This window comes from Fundulus heteroclitus, chromosome 8 (assembly GCF_011125445.2).
Source record: "Fundulus heteroclitus isolate FHET01 chromosome 8, MU-UCD_Fhet_4.1, whole genome shotgun sequence".
Taxonomy (NCBI): Eukaryota; Metazoa; Chordata; class Actinopteri; order Cyprinodontiformes; family Fundulidae; genus Fundulus; species Fundulus heteroclitus.
Genome location: NC_046368.1, coordinates 27882185 through 27891932, shown reverse-complemented (window position 1 = coordinate 27891932; position 9748 = coordinate 27882185). Strand labels below are relative to the sequence as shown.

The window sequence follows — 9748 nt, the reverse complement described above, 5'->3', positions numbered from 1 at the left end:
AATTAGAAGTTCATTGAAGTGCACTTTTTGATGCAAGACCTGGATGGAGCTGCTTAGTCATGGAAACCCAATCCACAAAGCTAAAAACAGTTTGGAGGTCTGTAGCTATTGAATCTGTACAAAGTTGCCAACTGTGCAGGCCCTGTGAGTTTACATGGGCCCTTAACCCCATGGCCGAGCTATTGTTCATAAAATGCTTCCAGTTTGTTATAAAACCACAGCAGTTGATCATGGCATGTTTTGTGTTAAGGCCTGAAATGTCTTTAAATAATACATTACATTACAGTAGGGAATTCTCACATAGACATTTTTGCAGCAGTCCAGGTTGTTTTACAGTCTGTTTTTATTGCTCTGCCTGTAGCTGTGGGAACATTTAGGTTAGTACCAATTTTCTTTTTGCAATTTCCTGACTTACAAAGATCAACAGACCTTACCTAATTCATATGTTGTCTTTTCACTCCTATTTTGAGAAAAGTTAATAACAGGCAGTCCTCTATGCCATATCATATATATATATATATACAACAGAGAAATATGAAATAACGGTATTACTCGTCCAATTCCATATTCGCATTTATGCAGCTGGGTTAGAATGATATACTGCCTCAGTTAAGTAACACTCCTGCATGCTATGCATTTAACACTGCAGTATTGTTCACCAACTTTTTGGATGACAGTTAACTCCACAGCCTAATTTAAAGAAATGCTGTTTAAATGTCACAGTGAGGACCCAATATAAACATTACTTAGTTGTACCTAATATTATGCAAATGCCCTGTGTGTAGGAGGACCGATTAACCCATCTCAGCATGCCAGATGCTTAAACCTGAAAATTAATCTTAAAGCATGACATATTTTCTGATGATATGGACTAAATATGATGTACCACTCAGAGAACATAGACATTTCTTTAGCATGTGATCAGCAGATTTCATATTGCATCAGATGTATTTTTCCACACATCAACATATTTATGGCAAGGTAGGTGTCATGATTCTGGTGTGTGCTTGTGAGTGTGAGAGGTCTTTTCTACAGAGGATCTCTGCTGGAGGGCGTGGCTGGAGTAACACCAGTCTGCAATTCCCCAGCCTTCTTGGTGGAGTCAAGCCTCCCTAGTACTTCTTGAGAACTTCCTAGAAAGGAGTTTAGGTTTTTCTACTTAGCTCTCCTTGAGCTTATTTCTTGTGTCCTCTGTACTTCCATGCTGAACCTTTCCTATTGTTGTCCATGGCAAGCTGGTGTCACTCCTTCAAGCCTCTCTGTGACAAGACCTCTCTGCAAAACTTCCACAGAAGGAACCTGTGTGACAGCAAACGTCTGAAACTTACATTTATAACTGCAACCTGCACAAAGAGGATTTTTTTTTTCTTTCTATAAAAGGAAATCGGTGAGCATATGAGAAGCGATGTGGGAGTTTAGAATTATGCCCATGGGATACTGAACACACAGAGGTGCCAGGGTAGAGATGGGTCTTTCAGATTGGAAAGTTGTGGCAAATAAAGCTGCTAAGCATGCATTTTGCAAAGTTGTGTTAGTGTGGGAGGTGTGAGCTGGAGGATGACTATACTGTATAATTAGAAGGAAAACAAAGCAGTGCATCATGATGCATTTACAAGCACCTCTCTCCAACAACCCTTCTTTGTGTTAATGCACTGAATTATGTGCTCCCTGGAGCATAAAAATAGAAATCAATTAAACTCTACATGATTCACCAAACTAAACAACTCAGAACAGGTGTGATTTTTATTCCAGTAAAACTGCTCTTATTAGCAACTTGGAAAATATTCCCCATCACCAGCAGCTGTTTGACTTTTGTTTATATAATGTTTGCATTTTCACCTGAAAATGCAATAAATAATTGCTCTGTTTCTTCCCCCCCCCCCCTTTCTAATAAGTACATTCTCTTTTAATTTGGAACTCAACTTTAAATTAGCTTTTTATTCAAATTATTTAATCTGGCATATCCTGTCTATGTGTTTTTATGGCACAATAAAGGTTATCACATTCTATTGTAGATCAGTACCCTAACAACAGCTTATCTAATTTTCCCTCATGTTTAGATTTAAAACGCGGTTAGGAGTGGAAATACCTGCAATCAAAGCTACATTAGGCAAGAACCGTGCTCTCATTGGCATCAGCCAGACAGCAACAGCCTGATGAAACAGTTCAGTATCATAGTGGAGGTACAACATGTAGGTGTTGTTGACAGTGACAAACTGAAAGCTAAACAAGCCATTGTCCAGTGATTGGACTGCTTTTTGAAACTCCACACCACTGGTAAAGCACATAACCATACAGCAGGCTTTATGCACACAAACAAATCTGATTTGTGATTCAGAGGAACTCACCAGTTTGGGCCGAAATCCCAGCTGGAGGCTTTTCTCTATGAGGTTTACACATTCTCTCTGTAGTAAGCATTCATATCCGTAGAAGATTTTTTTGGTCACGTTACAACATGTGTGTTTGATAGAATAAAATGTGACAGTCCAACTCAAACTAGTGCATAATTGTGAAGCTGAAGGTGAAGGATAATTAGGTTGTTTTTTTTAAATTCTCTCAGATAAAAACCTGAAAAGTGTGGCATGGGAGAAGGGGATAACTGCAAGCCCAGCCAGCAGCAAACACGCCCCTGTGGGAACACCCACCCAGTAGGAACGCCCACACACCGCTGCAGTAATACCTTACTGGACAGATATTAACCGGCTCGCGCTGTCAGGAAAAAGTGGCAGTGCGAGGACTCTTGTTGCACAGTGCAATGGACAGGATTATTCTGTCCTGTCAGGATAAGAGGTTCTATTGGAGAAACAGTCCAAATATGTGACTGCACGTTCAAAAATCGCAATTCACGAAATTTACCAGCAACTTTAGAAAAAAAGCAAGCCCAGATGCGGAGTTGACAGCTCTGCTTCTGTCACGCTGCTGCAGCGCAGCGTATTAATTACATGTAATCCCTAGGTAAAACAAGATCCATGCAAATAGGGGATTGGACACTGTGCTGCAGGCAGCCCAAAAAAGTTGAAAAAAAAATCTGCTCCCAAGCTTAGTGCCTCAAAAAAGTGCCTGTAACACAGCTGACCTGTACAAGCGCTTTTTCTCCTTTGCACCTCAACATATTGGAGCAACTGGGCTAAAAACAAAAAAATAAAAAGCCTCTGAACCAGCTATACTGTTTTTAATGCCCCAATGAATGCTTTTACTTTGCAGTCTCGATACTCAGGTGAAAACAGGAAATGCTGTACAGTTGGAGATAAATGGCCAGAGATGCCATAGGCTACTGAATTTGTCCAGTTTAACACTGTTTAGACACACATTGTTAACAGTCAATCACAACAGCAACATAGAAGTCAGCCCCTATTTGACAACATACATTTTTTACTCTTCTGCATGGCCATGTCTATAACAATGGCCACATATGTGATTTCAGCGCCGTGATGCGCCGAAACCCTAAAACTCCATCTTGTCATGTGCACAGGTTGGCTCAAAAACTGTTTAGAAATCTCCACCGGAGATTTCAGAATCATTGGTTTTAGGGATGTAAAGCACTGTTTACGTGTGGATGAAAGGCATAACCGCTTAAAAATGTATCCGTTTTCCCGGGTACCCGACTACTTGTGGACTAGGCCTAAAAGTCGCGGGACACCGGCCCTTGAGGACTGAAGTTTCAGACCACTGTAGGGAGTTAGGGGGAAAAAATAGCTTCACTGGTTGTAGACTTCTTACAATGCTCTACCAAACAATTGTTTTTATTCTTTTTTTAAATAAACTGGTGGCAGATCTCCACAAGTGCGAATCCACCACACCAACATTGGTGAACATCTAGGGAACTGACATTAGCCGAGTTTCCATCGTGGGTTTTTTTTATGCACATTTTGAAATATCGCGCTAGAATAGATTGATGGAAACCAACATTTTTTATACTTGCTTGAGGTGTTTTTTGGCTTTTACGAAAAAAAGTTAATACGGAAAAACACGGACTGGAAACATATTTGCTGAAGAAGTTCTTACGTAGCGAACATTTATCTCATATGACTGATCAGCAGATTCCGCTGTCTGTGTCTTCCCGGATATTCCCATAACGTGCATAGAAATGCCTTCATTTCTCAACGTCTCTGGACTGCAAGTAACAGTGGCAATACTAGTTGACATGACAGAGTAATTACAATTTGCCTGACAGCAATGCATTCCTGAAAACCTCAATTTTTTTAGAGGTGTGGTCCATGCTAGTTTGGAATATCTACCACTTGTTTATTACAGCTATGGGTAACATCAACTTCTGACAAAATTGTGCTTTACATCGCCTGGTTTATTTGCTCCAAACCAGTAGATGAACACGCCTGATTCCCCTTTTTGTTGTTGTTTTTTGGGACATTTTAAAAGTTTGCTCAAATTTTTTCATGGCAATGGGATGGAAACATGGCAGCTACAACACCCACCAATATAAATAAAACCAATACTTTTGCAGGACATTGGGAATCGACTACAGCCAGTGAAGCAGATTTGTTTTCCTGTCAATGACATCCACAGATTATCAGTGGAAGTTAAAACTTCTTGCCAAGACCCACTCTCCAGTCTCCACGTTTGTCTCCTCTGCCAGCATGTAATCCCCATCATCTCAGGGCTTTTGTCAGAGGGTATTGAACGCATGCAGACCCCTGCTATTGATCTCAGTCTTTCCACTACTACTACAGCTCCCTTCCTCCCTCTCTCCTCTTCTCTCCTCTTCTCTCCTCTCCTCTCCCTCCCATCGCACTCACGCTTCCCCCGCAGCATCTCTCTGTTTTCTTGGACTGCAGCAGAAAAATCCGCTGCATCGCACAAGAGCAGAAAACAGAGATCTGGGTGCGATGTCGTCTCCCCCTGTATGCGTGTAAGCGAGGTGGAAACCGGGGAACGGAGCAGTCAGACTCATCAGGCTCGCTGCGATGCTTTCTGCTTCCCTGTGAATCGTAAGTACACATGCTTTTCTCTCCTTTTCTCATTAAAATCTACGTCTTTGAACTCATCGATGCAGATTTTTTTCTTCCAAACCGTAATTTTTCTTGCACATAAACATATCCACCTGCATATAGCACGTATTAAAAACCCCTACTTATAAATCTAGGCGGCTGTAAAATTAGGAGATGATTGACAGGAAAGTTGGTTCCAACTTTTTTCGCTGTTCACCATGGGTATGTTATTGTGCTTTTGCGTGTTTATCCCAGTTTTCTTTTTTTCTCTGCCATGCCTTTCATCCTTTTTTGAATCTGTGAAAGTTTCAGTGCAAATGCAGCATAGGGGGTTTGTATACTTTGTGACTTCCCGGCTTAGGAGTGGAAGGGGGGGCAATGACGTGATCATTGGTTGGATGAAACCGAAGTGGTGCGTGCACAGGGAGGCAACCCCCGAGCTTCTCCGCCCTGCAGGCGGGCAGCACCCGCGGTTCCGGTTGATCAGCAGGAAGATGCGCAGAGCAGATCCATCAGGAGCTGCTGTGCCGTGCAGACATCGTAGTGTAGCTCCGGTGTCCTCGCTGGGCGGATTGATTTCCAGGCAAGCAGGACAGCACAGCGCCCCCCAAAATCTAATTATGGGACGCAACTTGCGCCACGGTGATTGATGCTCCTCGCTTTAAATGATGTGTTCTGCGCTCGCCCCGTAGCGCCGCTCTGTGAAGGCTGCAGTGTAAACGCTGGAAGTGGAACAAAGAGGAGGAGGAAAGTGACAGATGAGTTTTACATAAAGCTTCCACCAAACTTATCTGGCAGCTGACCAGCCGTGTGCTTTCAGGAAGGGTTTTACCCTTTTAACAGATATCTTTTCAGTCATGAAATTATTGTTCACTTTTGGATAAGAGGACGTATCAGTGTTTGGTTTACCTACAGTCCAGGCACCAAGTCAAATCTTTGTGTTATAGCAGGTTAATCCAGATAGAGGATACAAAAGCAGTGGTCCTGTGACAAAGTGAAAACATGTTCACACTATAATCTCAGACTTCAGTGGATGTTTTGGGAGGATTTTATGCGATACACAAGGTTTTGCGTAATTGTGAAGCTTAATATAAAATCTGAAAGAGTGGTGAACATTTGTATTCAGCATCCCTGCCCGTATCTCTGTGTATCTTTATACATCAGTCTTCAATTATGCCCTCAGGTTCCCAATTGGATTTAGGTCTGTAGCTCCCCAATGAAGATCATCCCCATAGTATGATACTACATCCACCATGTTTCACAATGGGGATGGTGTGTTCTAGTGTTTAGCATGTTGACCACAAAGTTCAAATTTGGCAGGCTTTAAACTTCTCCACAACTTTCTCCCTTAACTGTCTCCTTTGTTCCTTGGTCTTTTTGATGTTGTTTGTTCTCTAATGTTCTCTAACAAACCTTGGAGGCCTTTGCAGAACAGACTGAGATTAAAGCAGCACTGTGTAACTTTTAGCCACTAGGGGCGCTATACCTGTAACTTCCAGGTTTAGCACCCCTGAAGGCCACTGGCAACACTGCACTGTTGGGAAAAAAAAGCAGTCTCCCTCTGTGTTTTGGAATCCGATAGCAGACTGCTTTATTGGACCAGCAGGAAAGTGTCATATCTGTTTTGTTGTTATGGCAGTCAGAGCTCCGACAGCTTTAACCTAGAATGACGTCACATTTTTCGGACAGGCAGAGTACAAACTTGGCAACATCTGCAATACCTATACCTATCATTTTGGAGGATAACGATGTTCCTACATGTTGTAATCCAGAAACACAGTGTAGAACAGCTTAAATGTTAATTGAAATGTAGAGAGCTCGAAATGAGTGCAAAGTAAGCAGTATACCAGAAAGGCAGGAGAGGCTATCCTCTCCTCTACCACAATGGTTCAAATGCGAGAAGGAAAGAAACTCACTGGATCTGCGTAAAATTGGCAGCTAATACTTAGAAGAAAAAATATTACAAGCCTATGTTTCAAATTACAATAGAGTATTATCCCAAAAAAGACCCGAAAATAGCTTATTTTCTAAAGCTGTAAAGACAATCATCCTGCTGTAATCAGAGGCTCACATCCCATCTCACTTTCACACATACACAACCCTCCTCAGACCCAAAAAAGATCACACACAAACACCGCTGCTGACAATCCGATAGACCACCAGCCTATTTCATAGATGGTTTCAGTACAAGTGTGTAGTATGTGGTGTGCTTACGATTATGATGACGAGAGATGTTGTGGATTGTATGACGTGTTCATTCCGCTGACAAAAAGACAAATAAACGTGCCTGCACTGATGTTGCAGTTGCTGGTAAGGGGTCGGGTAATTCAGTTGTTGACTCCTTACCACCGACAAAATGTAGAGAGCACATAAAGGTGTCTTTGGTCACATTTTCCACATTAATGACCTCTTTCTTAAAAGCTTGTGTTCAACGTTAACTTTCTGCATTCAGTTGGGGTTTAGGAAAAGGAATGAAAAAAAAAAACCTTCCTTCACATAGTCAGGATCATCTTATCACGAGTCACTCTGGCAGATACCAACGCAGCATTGTTTTGCTGTTATCTTAATATGTCTGTTGAGGTGATATACCAGACAGTTCACTATTTGACTCATACAAGTAAAAACTATACAAGCTTTACCGCCCAATGTTTGTTCAAATCTAAAATGGCCGCGGTGCATGCGCACTGGGATGTTCTAAATTTAGCAGTTTGATGTCATCCGCGACTAGCCATATAAACTAAGCTTATATGCAAGTTTGCCATCAACATCCATACTAGAAAACAACCTAAGTAGTTATCTACATTTGGATGTCAAATTCTTTTTTATGAAGGATTGCTGCAAAGCCAATTCAGTGCACGCAGAAATATGAAGAACTTATTATTGGTGTGTAGAGAGGACTCTGGATTGTACACAAGAGAGAGTAACATTTGTCTGACTGCTGTCTTTTGCCGCCACCCGCTGGACCGGAGTGGTACAGCATATTTTAATCAAAATGTCCCATATGTCATTGGGTTGTTTACATAAATGCCCCTAGCAGATGGAAACATGAAATCCCAAAAGCCCCAGGTGTAAAGCAAAGCCTGGGGCTTTTAATGGACAAAGGGGCTAACACTAAATGTTAAACTATGCTGTCTGTGTGAAGATTCACTCACTTTGTGTGTACAATGCTTGAAACTGAGAGTGAAAGAGACGTCTTGAAGTACTTTTGATTCATTTGGCTAATAATTTTTCCACTTAGATGCTCTTATGGAGCATTGGAATTCCATTCTGAGATGCTCATCCATTCATTTTCTGACTCACTTATCCCTCTGAGATGGTCAGTCAGTACTTAATCAGGAAGTAAGTAATGTAAAAAAAACAACAACAAAAAAACAGGATGGTAATGTCATGGTAAAGCAACATACTTTGAGCCTAATTCCATTTCCTTTAATTTACATTTCACATGTGCTATTTAGAGGAAGAGCACAAAACGTACAAAGTAATGTACGAAATCCAAAGATGTGGCAGAATCATAAATATTGCAAATTTTTCTTACATCGTTGCATAAATCGGCGGCTGTATTTACGCAACGCTGCTGTATTTCATCTGTTGAACTTGAATATTTCAGTTTATCTGAATGCTATATTATCGACAATTGTGCAAAACCCACTCTGTTTTTATTTTATTATATTTTTATTTTATTCCTTTCTGATAGTTCATAACTTCAGATGAGCTCGATTTTCATTACTGATCTAGTGTATAACTCTGCCTATATTTTTACTACTGTGATGCCAGACTTTCTCCTTTAAGGGAAAATAAAGGTATTTCTTATCTTATCATAACTTGATAGTCAACAAAATCCCCTTGACTACCAAGGTACAGCCCTATGTAACAAATAAGCTATAAATGGTGAGACTGGAGTACAACAACAACAACAACAACAACAACAACAACAACAACAACAATAATAATAATAATAATAATAATAATAATAATACTTAAAATGAATAAAATAAAAAATAAAATTAAAATTAAAATACCTAAAAATAATCAGAATCTCTTGTCAAGCATTGTTTTACTTATTTAAGACACAGTAAGAGTTTTTGGTTATGAGGTAAGTTTTGTTACTTTAGGACAAAAGAAAAGCTCAATTTACTTTCAAACTGATATGCCCAGCTGGCATCAACTTTGGGGGAGGAATCAAACTTGTTTTTCAAACTATTTTTCTAAGTTCCTAACTGTAAGTTCCCTTAGTTAAACAATGACACATTTGGTATCCACAGGTTATCTAAATTTAAACCAAGAGTATTCGAATGGAGTTGAATAAAACATGATTACATTTAAGTATGTTATTATAAGCAAATAATCAGTAAAAAGGCTTTTGGGGTGCTGGGCATAATAGTTACCACTAAATCAAGCTATAATTTTAACTGAGAAAGACAAAGGTAGATCTAAAACCTGCTAAGTTTGAAACAAGCCACTGAAATAAGTAAAGTTTCATGGAAATTAGAAGCAGAGCATTCACACAGAAAAACTCTGAGCAGCTGGACAATCTCCTGCAGTCGGTAAACCCTCAAAGCCATTATTACATGCAATCAGGCAGCTCACTGTGTGTGTGTGTGTGTGTGTGTGTGTGTGTGTGTGTGTGTGTGTGTGTGTGTGTGTGTGTGTGTGTGTGTGTGGACATTGAGGGGGGATCCCACACTACTGAGTTGTTTAGCTGCTCCCTCTGCATCAAAGCAGCTGTTGATATATGAATTAATGTGTTGCTGCCCTTCATTTGTATTGTGGATCTCTGGACCTGGAAGGCATGAAGCTGATGG

General features: G+C 40.5%; 1 protein-coding gene across 1 annotated transcript in view; it reads left to right on the top strand.

Moving 5' to 3' along the window:
- The first annotated feature begins 4662 nt into the window (after positions 1-4662).
- LOC105931078 (synaptic vesicle glycoprotein 2C) overlaps positions 4663-9748 on the top strand; it is an 80383-nt gene continuing 75297 nt past the window's right edge. The window contains exon 1 of the mRNA XM_036140505.1: positions 4663-4946. The gene's annotated coding sequence lies outside the window, so the exon portion shown is untranslated. The remainder of the gene's footprint in view (positions 4947-9748) is intronic.